Here is a 23,730-nt window from a genome sequence, read left to right as displayed (position 1 = left end):
AGTCTACTGCAAGTGTAGTGTATGAAACATTGTTACATAATTTATAAACCATACACATTATTTTAAACGAACTTAGATGTTACATATTACGCTTTATGTATATGTGCGATGTCGGTACAAGCGATTATTATAAATAAAAATAATTATTCACATAAATGTGACGAAATGTAGAAAATGTACAATTGTTCAAGTGGTGAACGGAATATTCGGTTTAGTATATAATAATTTGTTATAATTTGTGACGAGACTGATGTTTATGCATGATTGATAAATTCAATTCACTGAGGTAACTGTGGTCAAGGCACGTTATATAAAACAAACAAATGTATGACACAGTTGTATATAATATATTCATAATCATTACAATAAAGTTCAACAGTTTCAGATCAAAACACAATGGTGTTTCAATAGTGTATTACGGCAAAGGGATGGACCAAGTTATTATAACTTTGCTCGTTCACCACACCTCGGCGTCACGGGTTTCGAAAACCCGCATAATAATTCTAACGTTAACATGAAACTCCCATAAAGTGCGGATCGCTCATCTAAAATATTTCACCGTATGAATCAGGATACTGACGATGACAGGGGTCTGTCGATGTCAATAACCGACACGAAAGAGGACATCGTGTATTATATATTTTGCGATGTGACAATTGGGGCCGCGTATATGTGTTGGAATGTTTTCCATACGAGTCGGTTTTGATAGGGTGTGAATATCAGACAGCAAAAGAGGTTGTCAGGCAAAATCATGTTTTGACCATAACATACTTATAAGCATCTATGTGTGATGTGATGTTTATTGACATAACAATTCGGACATTCGTTAGAATATGAAAGATAACTAAATAATAAAGTATATATGGGTCAACAATATATTGATCGTCTATCAAACGGAAACCTTACCTACCCTACCCTACCCCGTTTGCGAAAAGACAATCGCAATCAGTTTGGATTTAGCAAAACCGGTACGCAAAAAGAAATACTATAACTATACTATAATAAATTGAAAAGCTTTTTCTTTTGGCTTGATAGAAAAGAGCTGATGTTTAATGTAAATGCAAACTGACATATGCATACATTTTCACTATACTTACGTACATTCACGCATTTCTAGGTGTATCGCTTAAGTGAAAGGGATTTAAAATTTTACTCAGTTGAACGCGGGACCAATTTAATTTCTAAGATTTGATTACAGATATTGCGACGGGTGAAGCTCGATAAGGGCTGCTAAAAATACGATACCTTTAATGTAACTAGATAACAAATACTGTAACGGTCAAAATATTATTGACCCAGATGTTTCTTTACGAAAACATTACACAAACATTAATTAGCTATTCACTGAAATATTTTGATGTCTGCTTTAGTAAAGGTCTCTAACTATCTGGTCTGACTATCTCCAATCAATCTATTGCCCCAAAATAACTATCGCGATATGAGTGTAATACTTGTAATACTTCTTTACGAAAACATTACACAAACATTAATTAGCTATTCACTGAAATATTTTGATGTCTGCTTTAGTAAAGGTCTCTAACTATCTGGTCTGACTATCTCCAATCAATCTATTGCCCCAAAATAACTATCGCGATATGAGTGTAAACATTGCAAAGTTCTTGAATATCAACAGACTTATACTAGTGATGGACGTTGCACCAATTATTTATTGTCTCTTACATTCACCACAATTTGATAATTAAAAGATTCTGTAGCTAGTAATTACTATATGGAATTCACATAAGTACGTCCAGGAATATAATTCATGAAATACTATCCCGGTGGTATGTGTTAGGTGATAATAATAATTAGAGGCTAATAGCCGGAGATAAAGGGCAGAGTGAAGTGGAACGTAAAGAAGCGGAACACAGACGTCGTCATTAAGGCACGGGCCACGGAGTCCGCAGCCCGCATATTTGGTCAAGATTAATTGTCCCGACATCATCTGTCAACCCGGAGGACATTTCGCGCTCGTTGTTTGTACAACAAATAGCGCCACATATTCGTCTTTGCAATTTTGTTAATTGCGAGGTTTACACTGATGTATTATTATTTTGGATGTCCTAAAAATTAGGAAAAGTAAAAAACATACCACTTTTATTTATAGGCATGTTATTAGTACAGATATAGAATAGAAGATTAACTGCAGAAACACGTATATTGGAATTGAAAAACTTTCAAATGACGTTACGTCTAAAGTATGTAATGTATTGAAGATTAACTGCAAAACTTTTCTAGCGTGTGGTATGAAAAACGATATTCAATATACATTATGAAAAGATAATATTATTCGAGGATGTCGTTTAGTAAAAAGTCAGTGTGTATGACATAATAAAATAAATATGGACATGATTTAATTCCAGATGGAATAAACCGAGGTATTATCATAGTGGTCATCGTAACAACTCGCATATTTCGACAAATACTCGTGGATGGAACTGGAATACGTACTGTAAGGTCTCGCAACGTACTGTATATATGTATATAAAAGTCTAGCAATAATAAATTTGGGTTAAAGCACAGAGTATGGCGCTTCATAATTTATATGCTGAATCTCTCACCTGGATTGTTTAATTTGCTAAATGCAAGGCTGCTGTGTGAACAACAATCGAGTACTAATTGTGATTCACTAATTTGCATTGGCGCGCGACTTAGCCTGCGCAGTGCAACTGCCGCGCCAGAGTTTGCCCTCTACCGTTAACCAGAAGTTCACGCTTGAACTGCAGCATATGGTATTAGTTTACTAGACCAAATCTGATTAAGATTAAGGTTACCTAATGTTAAGTATACGTATATTACCTACACACATATGTAACAGATATATTCTAAACTCAGCAACAGATAAAAATAGTTAAAAAGGTATTAGCAATAGTCCCGAGGAAGTTCATTCTAATAAATCCAGAATACAAATCACATGAAGGATTCATATGAAATGTTCAAGAATAACTTTATAATTTGGTATAATTCGCTATAATTATCTAAAAAGTAATTTTGGTAGGTACATTAACAGTAATGTTGAACTTATATCGTTCTAGGTTACCTTCGTTACACCTTTACAATCCAATAACATCTATGTATCTAGTAAGCATATATATATATATATATATATAAATATATAAAAGAAAAAGGTAGAGTAAACATGTTATAAACGTATCTAACGTAACGCTTCTTTTGCCATGAATAAATAATCGATCACTTTGGCCTCGGATTGGGATTATTCGAATATCCAATAATCCCAATCCAGATAGGAATATAACAGTATTGTAGGTATTGTCTGATTTTAAGCTAAGCAATATACCGATTATTAGGAAATAGTTCTTACTAGTGACTTTATTCCCATGAAATTTTCAGTAAATAGTCTGTAACGCGGTGAAAGAGATAATGAAATACACGCCCTTACTCTTAATGAAATACACGCCCTTACTCTTATTTTGGAGATAAAAGAAAGCATCTCCTTTCTCACGATACAATTTATCTTCATACGATCACATAATATAAATAAATACATGAAAATTCAATTAGATCCGTTCAGCCGTTTAGTTGTGAAAAAATAACAAATAAATAGACAGATACACTATAGCATTTACAATAGTATGGATAAATTACTGAATTATGTAACCTCCGGAACAATCTGACTACCGAGTAGAAATCTAGCACAGAAATACTCCACGCGATTAAGAATAAGGTTTTTAGAAATGCTCATGCCATTCCAAAACACCCTTCAATTATGTAGATGTTCCTTTTCAATTCCCATAGAAAAATCTATGTGAAGTTTGTAGGAGGCTAAAGCTATTTTTAATGATTTGTACCTATAGAAATTAATTGAATAGCTTGTCATCGCGCGTTCCTGGAACTGGTAACGTTAATATAAATTAATTTCATGTATAATTAATTCATACCTACATTGCCAGTACCACGGTAAATAATTATGTTATGGATATATTAAGCTGTTAATATTCATAGGAAGTAAACACGATTAGATCGGGATTCCAAGTTTAATAATGGAATGTTTAAAACAAACCATTTAAATTTATGTTATTGTATGCACATATATAATTAGCCTCTTTATGTAGATATATATATATATATATATTAGAATATTTCAAATTTCTGACCCGAAATATCAGTTTGCCTATATTGCTTTTGGTGATTATTGGAACGCTGATATTGAATCAATCAAAGGCAATCTGCCTCCAGACCAATTAACGTCGATTACACACAGTGACTTGGCTCAGTGTTTACAGCATAGTGTGGTAGCTACATATCTAATTAACGGTGCAATTAAAGTCAACAAATTATTAATATTCGCAAGTTAAAATAACACTTCAAACTGCATATTGTAATATATGCAGTGTTTTTAGGAGGATTCATATTAGAAGTGACCGTGATTCCTATCTGATTGCTACGGAAGATAATCGAATTCATATACCGCCTATCGATAAGTTTGCACAGACGATTATTCCGCAACTATTACAGATATCATAACATCTTAAAACGATATTGAAAGTACGTAATCTATTGATTAAATTCACATCTGTAACTTGTTAAGAATAAAAGAAGAAACACCCAAAATTTTGAAATTAAACACTCCCATATATTTAGTGCCAAATTATTTGAAAGGTTTCAGTTTCCTGGTGTGTAAGTACCTACATATTTGCTCATCGGTGAATAGAGAAATGTATAAATGTTTTCTTCTACAGAATTATGTAGTGCATTGCTTGTTTGCATTATATTATGCAAGTGGCACTGGCTTTACCCGATTAGAGTGAATTTATGCAAGACATTATCCGAGGACAGCGGCGTCGCATAACAACGCCTTCAGTGTCCAAGCGGCAGGGTTGCGCCGCCTCCTTTATGAAACCCCTTACTATGATATATGGGCTAGTGCCAGTGGGTTATTGCTTCTCCAACGTGTTTCGTATGCACACACCGTGTTTTTATAATGGTTTCAGCGGTCAGTGTTTTGTTTTATTAGGTCAGAGCGGAGGTTTTTCGCTAATGACGAGGGCCTGGGTGCGCGGGACGCAGACGCGTGATAATCCTCCCGACCATTAGGCCAGACCACTCGCTCGCAAATCGTCCGCATATTTTGCCCAAGATTAATTGTTCTCGAATATCATCTATCACGGTGAGCTCTCTCGTGACCGTCGTCGGCAGTGCGTATGACGTTTTGTTTGAAGCACAATGGCTCTCAAGTCTCAAGAGCGCTGCTGTCAAGGTAATTAAATTTTTGCTTGCAATAATATCTTCAAAAATATACGGTATTTGAAAAGAATCGTGAATGGTGTTCTAATGGCGTATTTTATGAAGGTAAGTGTACAGGAAACGTAAAAGCAAATCTTGTTATAGCTGATTACTTGGGCTATCTCAAGAGACTGTCTGTGGTGAAAACATATTATATGTGATAATTGATTCTTATATTGAGTAGATTATTAAATAAATTAATATAGAGTAGGAATACATTATTTTTTATACTTTTATTTTAACACAAAAATACCTACTTTTATCTTGACAAAATTACTATTAAGACTAGGGCCAATATGAGTAAAAAATTAAAGAAGTTATACACTTACACAGCGGAGAATAAAAGTAATCACTTCAGATTTTACATAAACACAAAAATATAACACGCCTTAATTTAATATATTTCACATGTTTAATAAAAACAGTGCAATTTAAAGTATTTATTTTTTGTACTTACTCAAAAATTAATTATAAGATAACAGTAACTGTACTCACATAACAAAATAACATTTTATTATAACGACCATTATGGGACAAAATAAGGGAGCATGTTTCATTATAACATTTACATAACCCATTAATTTACCATTTAAACACTCTAAATCCTAATTCTGTTGGACGAAATTAGGGCGATTACAGACTCTACCAGAAGATAAATCCGAAGTTAAAAATACCCAACGCCGAGTTTATTGCGTAACGGACAAGAACAAATTGAGTCAATCTTTTTTTGCAGGGACGAAAAACCGAAACGTTCTGCATTTTCAGCGTTTCAACGTGTAAAGTTCGAATATCAATCAAGTCGACCTTTTTTCAATAACGCTACCACAGGGATCCTTTCGAAACCAATTTTTCGAGTAATTTCGCTCTTAGATACGAAGTGTCTATTGGCTTTTACAGACTCAGTTTGTTTCCGGCCATTCCGAACAATTGATCAACACAAGCTCTTCAGGACAGTAAATAGATACCTAGACAGGTTTATTCCGTTTCATTTATGAAGTAAGTCATGCTGTCAAGGAATCCTTGAAAAGTCATATTAATTACATTGTTCAAGCAAAAGAATATTAATATTCCTTTACATTCCATGAAACATATCTAAAATAAAACTAAATTGAAATAAGTTTTAATTGGATAGTAAAATGGTTAGTTTCTTTAGGTAATTAACATTCTATAAATGTTACTATATACGAAATACGAAATATACTATAACGAAATCACCCAGCAACCTACACGGTGATATATTTATAATACAATTTTTGAGTTTTTGTAACGTCCTCATGTATATATAATTAATTAGGAAAGAGCAAATATGTCTGTGTTTATTATAATATTCGTAATACCTTCTCTCTCTCTCTCTCTCTATATATATATATATATTATACACAGACAGTCGAGATTCTAAGCCAGTCGTCACAAATTGAACGACTTGAATCGATATTAAATTTAATTAAGTAATTTTATCGTAACCATTTAAAAAGGTTAAATTAGAGACTATAAATGTTAATTGAATTTATAAACGCATCATTTGAAATTTAATAGTTTGACCTTTTCATTTGTTTTAAGTATTTTCTTAACCACAAAGGAAAGAAAGTTTAACAAACATTAATTAAAAATAGATATACTAATGGTCCAAACGTATGTGTGTATAGTTTTAGATTTTATTCCATTAAACCAAATCCTATTTTTAACAAAATTTGTAAGGATGGTAAACAATTTTGATTAAAAAATTGAAAACAAAATGAGTTCATATTTGCCGAAAAGATAACGTAGGTAATATACGCACAAAAACTTATTATTTAGTTGTATAATATTATTCTGGGAGTAACTATTACTTTCTTGTTATGTAATTGGAATGACAAACCAGCTTACGATGGTACCTAAATGGTAATCGCCACCCTTATGATTTATGATGAAAAGCAATACGCTGACGCTCATAATGCTTTGCCACTCCGAAGGACTAAGAAGTAATGTATCTTATCTATAATATCACTGCCTTAAATTATCCTTCAACCTGAACACAGCTTACAAAGCAAGCTCCTTGGCCGCTGAAATCCGTGAGACCCACGTAGACATTTTACAAACTTGACTTTGGTATTACTTGTTTATATTTGTCAATCGCTTCTTTTATAATCAACTAAATATGTACATTACCTTAGTAGCGTAGGAATTTTAATCAGCGTGTTTACCATTCCAACTACATAAAAAATGTCTGTGAAAAAAACAGTATATCGGGTGAGTATACATTATCTTATCACATTACATCTTCTTTAAATAGATTGATATCAAGTAGTTGTTAACGACTGTCAGTGTCTAAATGAAACAACAAATTTTGATAAGGATTTCAGTGTTAATTTGATATAATTTTTTATGTACATTACATGCTGTTATTATTCGTATTGAATAATAAATCGAACGAACCCGGAACAGGGTGCTAATTATTAATATTTTATTATATATATATATATATATATATATATATATATATATATAACTGGGATAAGACAAGACGGCAACGACGATCAACTTATAACAATGTTTAGAAAACTTTTCTTATCACAATATCAAGAAGGTTATACTAAGAGTCGGTAAAGAGCACATCACATGTCTGGAGTTTTAGGTGTCTAGGCTACAATTTAAAAAATATTATTAATATTTTTTTTTATTATTTTTCTTCTCGTCTTTCGTCGGTAATTATTATTATTATTAATACTGGCAGTTCTTATATTCGTTTATCCATATTTAAAATATGAGAGTTCTATTTATATACATTTTGTTTTATACACACTGTCTGCTATAATAAACTACTATAATAATCTGTCTTATTTTCATTCATTACTACTGGCCCTTTCTCAAGCAATACAAAATCTCTCCCTTACAGTATTTGAAATATATGAAAATTTTGTTAAAATGGTATTTAATATTAAATATACCTAACGAGTCAATACCGCATACAACTTCGTGACTGTTATCCCAGATGAGGTAGTCACACGCAGTGTCAACTGAATAATAGAGGTCGAGGTAAACGCAAAACTTGACATGCCTACATTTCGATCAGTATATCTATGTAGTGAGTACGTTCCAACAATATTAAGTTAAATATGTGGCAGTCACTGTTTAGTTTCAATAAACATTCTATTTCAATATCATATTAAAGCGCAATTTTATTGTCTTTGCAACTTGAAGTTATGACAACAACGACAGTGATACCGGCAAAGAAATAGTCGGCAAAGGGAGTTGATTAAAGAGCTCCAGCTTAGTACGCGCCGCGACAATGAATATTCAGTGCATAAGTATAATGCGGCGGCAATCTTAGCGCTCACTGACGCTGTCGCAACCGCATTGCTGCCCATTTCTCATCTTAAATGGCAAAGTGCCCGCCTTCAGTCCGTTTGAGTCTTTATGATATGCGAAATACTAATCACTGGGAAACAGTCGACTTATGTCCAAATGTTTACGGCTTATTGATAGATATTAGGCAGAAATTTAATGTAGGAAGTTAATTGTAATTGTTAAAAGTAAACGGGGACGGGTGAAGTAACAATTAATGACACCTAAAATATTTGTGTTAGATTCGCCCGTAAATAATGTTATTTCCCAATAATTTTACTAAATTAAAAGGAATTGACGCTATTAAGAAATTATATGGATGTCTCTTCACTTTACGTCATCATTATAAAATATGTGCAAAAATTTAAAACAAAAATATTATTAAAAGTTAAACAAATTAAATTAAAAGAAACTAGAATGCATAAAAAAGTGTTTATTTACTTTTACAGCTTCAAAATAATACAATATAGATATAACGTAATGTAAATTTAAAGCAACTTACAAAATTCCGCTTCGTTGAAATAGAAATTTCTTCAACTTACTCCTCGTAAGAAACATCTTTAGAAAATTAACAAAACAAAAACAACTTCCATTGACTGATATTACTTATTGTAGAGGTACTAATTCTAGAAATTATCATGTATTATATTATGTACAGTATTGTATTACAATGATTGATTAAGTACGGTCACGTGATCAGCAATCAACAGAGTTTAAGAGAAAAGTAAAAGTTAACTGTACTACTATTAAAAATGTGAAAGATTATAAAAATGGCTAGGTAGTTATTGCTGAATCTTATTACATGAAAGTACACATATTACAGATAGATCACATCCTAGATGTATTCATTAGCGCAGATACTTTTTATGCAACTTCATGCGAGAAAGGCTGCTAGATACATGGTTCTTAATAACACGACAAAGACAAAAATATCATTATAATAATTATATTTTTTAAACCAACATAATTGTTATAAGGAATATGATAGATAATACATATATGACTTAGTGTCACACTCTGTCATATTACTGACTAACGACATTTTAATGAGTTAAACCACTAAACGGCTGATGTGACAAGGTATACAAGTGGTTTGCATATTCATTATTACTTGTGACTGAACACGGGCGCGCAGCTATGGCTGGTTAATGATTTTTAAGGAAGAGTTGCATAGACAACCATCACTACAAGGTATTACTAACATTTCAATTATGCTGGTTGTAACATTCGTAGCTTATAAGCTACGAATGTTACAGTTACGTCTGTAGAACATCAATGATATATCATTGATGTTCTACAGACGTAGAAAAATGTTTGAAGAAAAATATAACTCAAATTCCATTAGAACTAAACGTGTCTCTTTTTTTATTTAACTACTTCACTTATTTATTAATATGAGTATCAAACTGCTTCAAAAATAGAAATATATGAGTGGGTGTGTCTTTGAAAGACGATGTATAATTATATCGTTATTAAAAACATTTTTCGATAAAAAAAATATTTAGGAACACCGAATTAATAATTAGGAAGTGTCGATTAAAAGCTACGCCACGATGCCACCTACTATAGAGTCGAAAATTGATAGGCAAAATACACATTCGGCAATCATCTATTTAAATCGTAATATATCTATGTATATCCATACTTTAATGATGTACTGCTCCCTTAAATTGGTCCAAATTAACTAGAACTTTTTTTGGGCCCAATGATAAACATCTTAAAGCTTTTAGCATACGTGTCTTGTAGATACTGCAATGACTATGCTACAAGGACTAATATAATATACTATTTAAAATATTTATCTATCTTAATAAGTTACAAATAATTAAAAGGACATTAAATTATGAAAACAGTAGTATTACAGTCAGGTGTAAACCTAGCAACGCTAAAGAGGTAGTACATCACTTAATAATGAATATTAAGTGTATAAGCATATTATTAATCTCATTACCACGGTCTGCTATTAACGTTTCCAGCTATTTCTCATCTTATATAGCAAACGTTAAGATCTCTTTTACATTACTACTACTCATAAGTAGTACTCGTTTAAGTATACTGAATTCGCCATTTGTTAGCATATACATTTGCGTAAGTATATAGGTACCTACTACTTAGTAACTAACTGCAATGAAAATAGTTTAGTTACTGGCTGTTCACAAACCACAGATTACATGAATTGTTACCCAAATGTATTTAAAAGCAAGTATATAATTCGTCCTAAATGTCCTTGTGAATATTTAAAAGTGAGGAACATTATAAACGTAAACAAAAATGCATGGAAATATTGAAGCTACCTATTTATCATGGGTTAAGTTTCAGTGTTTAAAAATCCTTTCTCAGTTTGTAATAAATAGCAGCCCTCAACCAAATAATTTGTCCATTCAATGATCATGAAATATGGTATGAATACGTTACTAGTGTATAAAAATAATAGTTCAACAATATACAAAAGTGAGTCACAACACAGTCACATGTCGTTAGGTCTGATTTAGTTTATGGATTAGAAAAGCAAGATAAAAAATAATTATCCTATAAGTGTCTAATTGAATTCAAGTCCATTTAACCGTTTAAGTATTGCGCATGGGACCGTCTTAGGAAGTCTACTCTTGCATCATTGGGAGAATTAAATTGCATCGATCGTCTGGGCCGATATATCTTTATATGAATTCGATTAACCTAATTGCACTTTATCATCTGGTTAAGCGCTGACAGATCAGTTCGAAATATTGTGTGCCAAATCGTATGGTTATCTTAGGATTTTTACAGTTTTATAGCAAAAATGCGCTGTTAAAACCCTAAGGATTATTTTTTTCTCTTTGCAGTCCCTTGTAACAAACGTACGTACAGAACGTTGTTCACATTAAAATATTTCGTTTGGCACGCTATTTTTTGGAGTATATTAAGGTTTCTTAAGGGTCGGCAATGCCCACGTGACACCCCTGGTGATTCAGGCGTCCTTAGGCTACGGTAACCGTTTACCATCAGATAGGCCGTATTGCTAGTTTGCCACCTACGTAGTATACAAAAGAAATTATAATTACAAATTTTCAAATTGTAAATTATTTGGCTAAATTAGAAGGGATTTTATGACTTTTTTGAAATACAGATTGATTTTAATAATTAGCATGGAATAGACATTGATACAAACTGTATATAAATTATTGATTAATAAAATAAAAAATACTTCTTAAATAATTTGACATTCTTTTTTTAATGTTGATTCATAATTGATTATATACTAATTGATTATTTGTATACTTCATATATTAAATGTAATTATTAAAACTATTCTCTGTAGAATGAATGAAATTCATGATAAGCGAACAAGTTAGTTAAATTGAAATTCAGGCACTTCTGTTCGTTCGATTTAACTCTTAACGTCGAAATTAAAAATGAATATCGCGAAAATACCGTTATAGGAGACTTTATGTACTTAAATTATTAAGACATTAACATTCATATATCATTAGGGAATTGACTATTAATATACACCTGTCAAAAACTTTATGTATAAGGCTATAAAGCGCAATTAAAGAAAATAAACAATAAGGATCACTTTTCATAGCGCTAACGGAATGAGTCGTATACTACTGTCGGAAACTACAAACAAAATTCAATGACAAATTATATCGTAAGGGTGGAGTGGTCGTATTTCTGTTGGTAAAGGAAAAACTATTTTAAATTTAACATGAAATCAAAATAATCTGGCAATTAATAAAAAAAATGCTAATTACAATATATTGAATAATTCTTTTAAAATAATACTAAACTTACCCTTTCATAGATATGTTATCAGACAAATATTTATATTCGAGAAAATTTACAATACAATTACGACAACAGCTAGAATGTAATATAGCCTTAAATTTAATTATCATACAGTATATATATATTTGCTTATAAACACATCAAAATATTAGATAACAAAGAGGAAGCAACACTTATTGTCACACATTTCGTACGCGAGCTGGCGAGGGCGCGGCACGCGATACGTCTGACCTCCGCCGAGTATGGGGGAATACTGAAGCGGCAACTGATAGCGACGGCTAAAGTGATAGCAGCGCAGCGTGAGAACTATAAGAAACATCTACAGGACGGGAGTAGCTACGAAAATGCTACGCGCTACGAAACAACTTTTCCGGTAACTGAAATGAAAAGTGACAACAATACATGCAGACATAAACATCACCGTAGACATCACGTCGTCACGTGACTTTCGTGGTATCCGATGATGCGTGAATAGAGAAGAAGACCAAGTGCCTTTGTACCCTGTAATTTCACTGCCTGATCTAACTCCTCAAACCGGCACGCAGAATAGAGACTGCTGACAAATTGAATGTTAAGGAAAAATTAGGCACGTTCCTACCACGACAGTCCATCCATTCAGCACTGCCAACATTCTCCCGCTCTACTGCGATACAGCGCACGATCCGACCCGATTAATACTAAGCACGCCAATAAATACTGATACCGGCTTCTTTGTCTTGCACGGAAGATTCGTTTCCTTTTATTAATGGTATACTCACGTTTGTTTGACAAATTGTGTAGGTATTTCAGGATTTGCTACGTTAGTTTATGTCATTCTATTAGTTCAAATTCTAAACCAGCGCCATAAAGTGAGTTTTGCCACTGTGATTTTATTTGTCAAGTCACTAAATAGAGTGATATATGAAAATACAAAATGAAGTAAAATTTCATGTGTCATTGTCTAATAGATTATACATTTAAAGTAATACAATAAATTTTGTAATCAGAATGGAACCATTTCCAGGACACAGTATATATTAAAAAGATAGTCATCGATATCGATTTATTCTATAAAAACGGGTACATGTACACTATTACTATCTGCACAGGATCTGTAATGGTTCTTTCTGCTTATCAAGTAAGAGACCTGGCGTGAAAGTAGTTATATGATGTTATAATCATTATATGTATAAAATATGATTCTCTAACAAAAGTCACGTTATTGAGCAGAGAGTACCCCACCAAATTAATGTGTGACGGACAGTAATCCGCTCTTAATTAATGTATGTATCTGACGAACCGTGCGGACGTGATATTATTGTAGCAGGAAAGATCGATCGACATTCACGGGGTCGGTTATTCTAAGGCCATATGTGTGACAGTATTATTTCAGCAGCAAAATCAGAAAATAATGAATAATTTTAGATAAACATTGACTAGCTGTATTAAGTAAAGAAATAAAACATAGAAGAATGAAAAGAGAAAGAAAGAAAAATCAAATAGAGAATTCTATTGAATATTGACTATACTAATTGATAGAGAATGCTTCTAATATTAACTCCGCCTTTTTTGCTATATTTTATTTCGTCAATAGTTTTTAAATGAAGAAATTAAAATAAATAATTCTAAATTCCTTTCATGACAACGAAACAATGGCATTAGTTGAAATAAATATTTAGTATTTAATGAAAGACGATCAATGAGCTTTTATAGTCATATTAAACTAGTCAAGCTATCAAAAAACAATTAATTATTTGCATAGGACGACAGAGTAAAGACACTCAATAAAACTGACAAAGAGAACATTACAGACTTATCACCGGGCAAGCGCTTACAAACAATTTCTTATTAATTTAGATCAGTGTGAATGTAGTAAAGAATTTTATAAAACTATAGCGTTTGTTGACTTTAATTTACTGGTGTTCTACATAATAGTTTTTATTGAAACAAACGTAAAAGTTTATGGTGAATATTAACCACGGCTGCGATGTGGTTCCAAGGTTTCCGACCACGTAAAATTTGTAGTATAACATTTTTATGTGGTAGAAAAACGATGCGTCGACAGCTCTGAATAATTTATAATAACTCTGATTTGGGTGCTCCGGTTAACAGTAAATAACATTCCAGAAATATAAATGTGTCGTGAACTCATAAATACTTTTAGTAATATATATAATGCGCAGGTGTGACTATAACTATGCAGTGATTATTCGGGTTCACTTTGAAATACGACGGCTACGATGTTTATTCATATGTTCTACCTACATCTATATACATATATAATAAAAATATAACTGATCTCTATGTGTACAAGGAAAATATGTGAGCATAACTATTATTATAGGACTTTAGCAACGTAATAGAACCCAAAGCAATGCTTGCTATAATTTTTGTGTTTGTGCGTTTATGCGCGCTGATGTTAGGAACGCTTTAATCAATATTGAGCAATTGTCATTAATATGTTGTGGTAAGCATCACATAAAATTATGTGTTTGTTTTATTACAATCAAATGACAAACAATATAGTCATACTGGTACAAAATAGCAAGATCTTTTAATAATAACTATAAGCGATGGGTTTTACACACCATTTCTTACGTCTCTTAATCTCGCAAAAGGTTAAAAATATATCCTTCAAAAGTCGTTCTGTTACTATACTTTCTGTAGGTACTTAGCTGTGTTATTACTACTATTAATCCTATTTCTTGATACATAGACCTGAGGAGGGTTTTAATCTAATCTATATCTATCATATAGCAACAATTACGCGTTTCTTTTTATTTAACCACATAACTTATTTGTTTTTTATAAATTTAACTTTCTAAGTTACATTGCAATTCATACCTTAAATTGAAGATAATTTTTATCAGATTAAATAGCCAACTTAAGCATACTAATTAACAATAATATTTAGTATTTGTATTTATAAATAGCAGACACGAAATATTTAGTCTACAGAAAAAAAAAGAGAACTCAATGAAATACATTTTATTCAGCGCCACATTTCTCCATACATGGGATAAATAAAAACCATAAAATATTTACATATAGAAATATAACCGCCAAAATAGAAACAATATATGAAATCGCACCAGGGACTCTAGCAAGGTTCATGATTTAACTTCAACTAATTCCATGATAGGTTTGCATAAATCAGCAGATAATCTGTACGGTATTGATTTTCTGTAGAGGCCTAAGAAGTGGCGTTGTAAATATCTAATACTTTGTTTCTATTTATACGAGCATGTCTTATATTCCCAGCAATCTTCGTTCACACAAAACAACATTGTGATATGAACTGTACGAGATAAAAACAGACAGAAAATAATGCGTAAACGAGTTCAATATGATTGAACAGGAAACTCATCTGTGAATGATGGACAGACTGCACGATGAGATGTGACTGACAGACATTTTTATGTTATTTCTGTTACTAACTTATATTTATTTAAGTGTATTTTCTTCTATATTGATTTTGCCACGGGGGAGTGCGATATGTAATTTGGAGCACCTTAAAAACTCGAACAGGGTATTGTAGCAAAAAACCTTTTTAATCAACGTGTTTCCCTTGGGCTTTTCCCTGTGGGACACGAATAGCAAGCCTGCCTCCAGCAATCGCGTCTAAAATAATTTGAATCTTGTCATATTTTAGTAGTCATTAATAATTTAAAGTTAATTTTAGATTAAAGAAATATCTTGTCGGTAGTGTGTGTAGATTTATTTAACCTAAGTTAATTACAATTATAGTCTTTAACATATGAATAAGTAAATGACAATTTGAAGTAAATAACATGTAATTATGTAAAATTTACTCTAAAACTGACCTGATTTAGATTTTTTATTGATTTTAATACGTAAAATACAAAAATAATTTTATTTCATTTGATCTTAATGGATTGGACCAAATGACAGGTACCTAACAGGTAACGTTGGAACACGATGCTGTAATATGAACAACTTGCAACTAGCAATTTAGGTGGGTATATTAATACAATAAATTTATTATAATTTTGCGTTGAAAATATGTTTTGTTATATAACTACCAAATAATGGGACATTAATAGCAAAGTTTACAAACATGGCAAATTTAGTTCACACAAAAATCGATTAACGAGGTACCAAGTTTCGACATGTAACAAGTTTTGCGGTACAAATTCTCTAAATATGACTAGTGAGTAATGTCATGTCGCTAATGTGTTCCTGGCACAATGGGTAAGCTGGAGGCAGCGCCACCGTCTCACAAAGTGTAAAGTTTCTTCTACAACAAGGGGCGGCTTTTAGCCACCTTGCACTGAGGTGAAGCGTCGCCGTAGGTTCATTTATGAAAAGCTTTCAGGTTCGACACAGTTAACGGGAAGCTCTATTCAAATCGTCTTTCCTGTACACGAGCGTTTACATAAATCAAGTATTGAATAAGCTACTTTCTTTCGTGTGCAAGAATGGTTAGATAGCAAATTCTTTTGCAGAACTTACCCATTTCATCAGTCTAATGTAATGATGTCTCGCCATTTTTCAGTAATAATTACAGGCCTTAGCAAAGTGATGAATTGAAATATTTAACAGGCAGGAAAAAATGTTTTATTTTTTTCTTCTATTATACGATTGTAACATTTTGATTACATATAATATAAATGTTAGTACAGCTTACATAATACACAGCGATTTAAGAATAATTGCACTTTTAGTAATGAAATGGTAATTATATACAAGATAACTATTTACGTATCCCGAGTAGAGGAAAATATCCAATTTGCGAATATGTGGGTATAGTCTCAATTAATATAAACACTATTAATTATTTAACAAACGTTAAAGAATAAATAAATATTAAACAATATGAACAAAATTATATACATTTCATAGGGAAAATATTGTACATTAAGTAACATATGTATATATGGGAGAGAACGTCTGCGCAAATAGATAGGATAGTCTGGCCGCGCGTCCATAAGCTGCGGAGCGTAAGGGTAATAAGCGGCTCACTCGACTCCGCTTCAAGAAAGAACTTTTGTTGTTACTCGTCTAGATCTTCACAACAAGATAAATATGTAAAGCTGGAGTAAAAAGCATCGTGGCTCACGGACAGACACACAAAAAAAAATAGTAAATTTGATTCCAGTAAATTTAAAGAGAAGAGGTGCTAGAATCTATTTTATTATGTTAACTTCTTAATACGTGATGTTGTGAAATTGCCCTAAAATATACAGTAGCGAAATTAATAAACGGTAACGTCTTTGGGAATAAAATAATTTACAGCGTAAAGTAAATACATACTAACTTTCAAATAACTTGTATTAATCTATTAATTATGCTAACAAAATGTTGAATGAATTATCAATTTTATGGTATTATGTGATAACCTTTTCTCCTTCCACCTTTGTACAAACATTTAACATGAAACAAACTGTACGCTATCAATGACGTAGTACAGACTTTGAGATAATTTTCTTAGAATTACAATATTATTTTCAAAGAGGTTGACAAATAAATACATTTTATACTCAAATGTTTGCGGGGACAGTTTTTGTAATTACAACATTTTAAGTGTCAAGTGCAGGCCAGATAATTACAGATCATTGGAATAATGGATGGTCATTTCAATATTAACTACTAAGATACCTTAAATTGGGTATTAAGTATAAATCTCATCGAGTTAATAAAAAATAATATATACAGGATTTTTGAAATGGAAGCCCATTAGCTACAGATTGTACATTTATACGTGGTATGTTCTCTGTAATTCACTTGTATAGGTCACAGTATCTTAGTCTTATAAATATTTTAGTCTTCAGAGTGAAGTGAAGCACTTTACAAGTATTACGTACTACTGTAGATACCTACTGCTATTAAGCGGTCTAACTATTGTTATAAAAGCGAAAGTGAACCCGTCTATCTGATCGGTATGTTACGACTGACTGAACAACTGAATTTTGGCAGAGATAAATGACACGTAGTGAAATCCAGGGTTGAAACTATGAAATATAATACGATTCAAGAATTATTGATTATCATTGTGCATAATTAACACTACGTTTAAAACTTTAATGAGAAACTTTAGTCAGTAGTTATTTCATATCCTTAATGGATTATGAAACAAGTTTTTGATTATATGTAATATTGATTTGATTGACTGAAGATCTACAAATATTCAAAACATTTTTACTGAGGCTAATCACGATGGACCCACCGTGGTAGAGTCAGAACACCATCAATACACTGCCACCTAGTACAATATAATTGTAACGTCGTCAAAGTTAATGCTTTATATAAATTATTAACAGTTATAAATGTATAATATAATATTTTATTAGTACACTACCTACTAGTCCCGGCTTCGCCCGGGTGTACATATATTTATATGTATTATATATTATATAGACCTTCCTCTAGAATAACTCTATCCATTGCGTAGAAAAATCCGTTGCGTAATTTTAAATTTAATTTAATACATATAGGGACGGACACACAGCGACAGCGACTTTATTTTATACTATGCAACTATGTAATAATATCTAAATCTTAATAATTGGTACAACATCTATTAAATACACAGTAATAACCTATATACCTCTAAATTTATTACTTCAATAAACATTAGCATGAATATGTAAAATTACACTAGTGCAAGAGCCGGAATATCCAAAGGCGAAATCCGTAGTGGAGTGCAATGAGTGAAACTTTTTTCATAAAAGTGCACCGAAGCAGTCGGTTGCGAAGAAAGAGCAAGCGAGCGAACAGTTGTCGAGGTTACTTATTAACTTTTATAACTTTTGTTATGTTCGAGGATAAGTTTATTGCATTCATTAACAAACAATAACTACATGAATTAACTTAACATATCGTAAACGTTATCCTCGTTTAACTTTAGAATATTTTTAGTATTTTTGTTAGAATTTACAATGCGGATAAAATAACAATGGGTACGATTTTGTGATTAATTAATTAATTTTATCTCTAAAATTAATAAATATAAAATATTATTAAACTATTTTATTAATTTGTATTTTATGTTGTAAGTGGTATTATTTATTTGTAATGGTATTTCATTTACTTTTTCATGTACGAGTAATTATTATTTTTCTCGGTATTGGATGTGTAACCGAATGCCAGTATTTTATAAAAAAATCTTATTGTTTTATTAAATAGTTTAGATTATTATTTTGCTATACAGATATAAGTTGCTGATAGTATAATAATACACCTATGTTAATAATACTTAATAATACACCTATGTTGGATAAAAACAAATTCTATTGTTCAAAGTCAATTTAATAATTTAAATGAACATTACTTATAATGTGTTTAGAATATGTGTAAAATGAAATTGTGAGCCTTTCTTGTTAATATAGGGTTTAACATAAACTCGCTTTGTGATTACATTTTACTCCGCCATATTTTTTTGCTATAGGCTCAGAAATTATGTGAATTACTATGTAACTTGGATTGTCCTTTGACCCGACCTCAATGATTAAAACCAGTCAACCGTTTGTTCCATTAGATGATAAACATACAGCACAACTACATATATGAGCGAAAAAACATGAAGTTTTATTTTTATTCCTAAATATTTATATAATTACTTCAGACAGACATTTATACGTATTCATGTAATTTTGTCATTAAACACACATACTAGGGAAAAATACATTAATTTATTTTAGAACAACAATAATAAAATAGGATTTTGTAATAAAATATATAAGAATGGCATTATTCCAGGTCAGAGACATTTTATTCCGATGCGAAATCGCAAAGTATGTAATGTAAAAGGCAGAATAAATTTGACCGAAGAGTCGAGAAGACAATGCCAAGAATGTAGACAGAAGTTTTTTCATAAATGTGCAAGGCTAGGAGCGACTGAGTGAACAGCTGACGACTGGCCCCCGGCGTTGGGCTGTTGTACTCGACACTTTCTGGCAGATGTGTTAAAAGGGGAAATGGGATATCTTGTTTGATTTTATCACTTGGCCCGGGGAAGTAAATAAAAGGTTATATACTCTTAAATATTTTTTAAATTACTATATAATCTGCACAGTGTATTATAATATAAAATGTTATTTAATTTACAAGTGTCTTTTGATTAACATTGTGAACCACAGGTAAGTCAATTTAGAGATTTCCTCTCTCCTAATAGGTATATAATAATTTTAAACTTAGTAATAATTTATATTAATAGTATATAATAATAAATAGCTAAGAAAAACACAGAATGAATTCGAGAGTACGTTTTGTCTAGATGTTACGCTGTTGCGTGTGAACATGTGTCTTCAACATGTTTTACGCTGATTATTTTTTAGCTTCTGTTGGTTTCTTAGCGTATGTTGGTCCACTATTTATCTAATTACGGATTACGTCGATTTTTTGATGAACAAAATATTAAAAATTGTTCACCAAGGTTATTCCCTTTTAAGTCAAATTAGTTCAAAATAGAAAGAAAAAACATTTAAATCCAGCTAAACATCACAAGGGAAAGTTGATTCGCAAAGAAAAGTGCAAATTAAAGCCGTCAAACAACAGAAGTTTCAGTTGGCAAGCTGATGTCGTACAAATAGTATGGAACATACCTATAATTGGATTCGTTACTGCTACAACAAACGGATTGTCGTGTCTAAACTAAATCAAACTTTATTTCCGCCGGGAGTCGCCCGCGAGTTGGCGTCGTTATGGGGGATATTGGAACAAAACTGTAACCCACTAGTGCTCATTATCATACCAACACGGAAACCACGGAAGGGCTTTGCAAATAGTGCAACAGAGAGCAACATTATGAATAATAATTTTGTTGTAGAAAGTTTTCATTACGTTCATAAACATAAATGCCACATATTACATCGAACAGTTTAGATTGTTAATCCTTAATTCCTTACTAGTATTATAAATGTGAAAGTAATTCTGTCTGTCATGAAATTTGGAACACAGATATATTAGACCCTGAGAAAGAACATAGGCTACTTTTTAATGTGAAAAAAAAGATTGTAAGGGGTTGAAAGGGGAGACGAAGGGTTATATGGATTTGTCATCATTTTAAAAGCTAGAAGATTGATAATTTTTTAATGCAGTTTATTAAATAGAAATAAATTTGATATCCAAAATTTGCAAAAAAGAAAACTTTAAGGGGGTAAAAGATATTTTTTATCAAGGTCACTGTTCCACGCGGACGAAGTCGCGCACATAACTAGTAACATATAATAAAGAATTAGAGACATTCTTTATGTTTATTGTAAATACAGATATTATGATAGGAAAGGTATAGAAAAAACTATGTCTTAAAAATCTTTTATTTGTGGCATACACTTACTTACAGGTCGCTACTGGATATAGATGGCGGAGTACCAGTAACTATATTTAGTAAACTCATGTATTTTTTACTTCGTTTTCTACTCTTAGTCTCATAAATAAATTTGTATTTATATTATTATAACTGAATTGTCTACAAATTTTAAGGACTGTTACTACTGACTAATTTTAATTTTATTAACTGGGTACTTCATATAAAGCCTGAATTTTAAATTAGTTGTTGTCAACAAAGCATATTGTCATAATGTGTTATTCCTTTTACTATTGAAATTAGTCATGCATGTCGTTACATACACGTTTACACGCAACAGAGTGAAAACAGTGAGAGTGAAAATGGAACAGAGTTACGAGCGTCTCGCGTGTGACAATAATTATTTAAGATTTCATTACACAAAAAACACTGTTTTAAATCGATAGCATTATTTTGCCAAGTTTCTGAAATATAGGGCTGTTGCAGATAGGTGGATAGACAGATAAAGTATGTATTTTATATTACCCCTATGTTTATATTACCCATATGTGTTTTAGTTCACCCTTGGTACCATATAATATTATATATTAGATACTATGTACTTATTTTTTGTCAATCCAATGTTACTGTGTAGTGTATGACTAAAGCTTTGTTTTAAACGAAAATACATATATTAAAATTATTTTCGATTTTTAATTAAGTACTTTATTATTTCTAAAGGTAATTAAATTTGATTATTAGTATTAAAAATAACAATTATGTCATGTACTATAATTTTAATAGACATGATAGACTGTTCGTTTAAAATACCATATAAAATATTGTAACAGGTTTCAACGTGTGTCATAAAGAGTTTATGGCGTTGAAAATTAGATAATGTCGCTATTTAAAATAAACTGGCACGATTTGAAGCGCCGCCAACCTGAATGCCAAGTATTCTGTTCATCAAAACCAGATGTTTCCGAGCCCCAAGTGAACTTGAGCGGTTTGGTGGAACTTATGAGTACATTTCGCAATTATAGTAATTGTTTGTTCTATATATCATGATAAGCAAGCATATTAACCACGAGCGTATTCAGAATCACGTCAATGATTAATAGGACTTTAAGCATGCATTCGAAATACAACGTTATATGCTTCTATTTATTGACTTCATGTAATATGCTATCATAATAAATGTGCTTAAGTAGGTACTGAAAATATTTTATGCATTCAGTCATTTAAATTTTATTTTTATGTTTATACTTAACGTACTGAATTAATTATATAATATTATAGATTGGTAATGTTGATGTAATATTAACAAAATTATCATTAGTTATGTATTTTCAGGGTAGTCATAGTCAACGATGATTATATAGTATATTCGCAAAAAACAACAAAGTGAAACTGACCTAAATATAATTACAAGAAATGGTAAATTAGCGTGCACTACTTACAAAAATCACTATGTAACAAGTATAAAAATCAGTATTCAAAGTGGATCTGAAACCACATTAACCGTTTAATGTTATAAACAAACAGTAAACGTTGGCTGCCCTCCAACTGGGTTGGGCGCCGGCGCTACCGCCAACACTCTCTGCCATTTGAATTGCGGATATTGCTCTATCTGCAACAGTCAATCTTCGATTTATATAGTCACATGATATACAATTGGCGGTTCTTATGAAACTAGACCTGGGTAGACTTTGTAAATAGCCCATTCCGTGGACTCCTTATTATCACCCCTTTCAGTCGTAAAGTAGCTTGTTTTGTAAGCTGTTTCGATTGAAGGCTAAGATATGTCAGTGATAATACATATATCTTAGTCCCATGAAATGATATCATCATGGGTCACATCATAACGTGATATCCGTAGTGCTGTTCATGTATATAGACAACAGTTACAATTAGTTGGGCCGTCAGCTTCTTAGTTTTTTTAATTAAAATAAAAGATAGAAGATAAAAGAATCAAAAGTACTTTCTCTCCAGTCGAAATATATAAACAATTTTAAAATTTTGACCCACAAAATAGTACGAATTTTATAGGCGCCCACGTACTGTAATATTCAGCAAATTCGAAACATTGCTCTATTGGGAAACGAACAATTTATCTATATACTTAAATAATTAAATATCTGTTTAGTGTTACTGGATCTACCATATGT

General features: G+C 31.6%; 1 protein-coding gene across 2 annotated transcripts in view; it reads right to left on the bottom strand.

Moving 5' to 3' along the window:
• LOC131847096 (bifunctional heparan sulfate N-deacetylase/N-sulfotransferase) overlaps positions 1 to 23,730 on the bottom strand; it is a 128,777-nt gene that overhangs the window by 54,152 nt on the left and 50,895 nt on the right. Inside the window, exon 1 of one of the 2 annotated variants that reach the window (XM_059196558.1) lies at positions 12,343 to 12,571. The exons of the other annotated variant lie outside the window; for it this stretch is intronic. The gene's annotated coding sequence lies outside the window, so the exon portion shown is untranslated. Of the gene's footprint in view, positions 1 to 12,342; positions 12,572 to 23,730 lie in introns of those variants that run through there. 2 annotated transcript variants of the gene reach the window in all.

This window comes from Achroia grisella, unplaced genomic scaffold (assembly GCF_030625045.1).
Source record: "Achroia grisella isolate CSIRO2021 unplaced genomic scaffold, CSIRO_AGI_Agris_v1 utg515, whole genome shotgun sequence".
NCBI classification, from domain to species: domain Eukaryota; kingdom Metazoa; phylum Arthropoda; class Insecta; order Lepidoptera; family Pyralidae; genus Achroia; species Achroia grisella.
The sequence above is the reverse complement of the archived record's forward strand: the minus strand, read 5'-3'. Positions and strand labels throughout refer to the sequence as shown.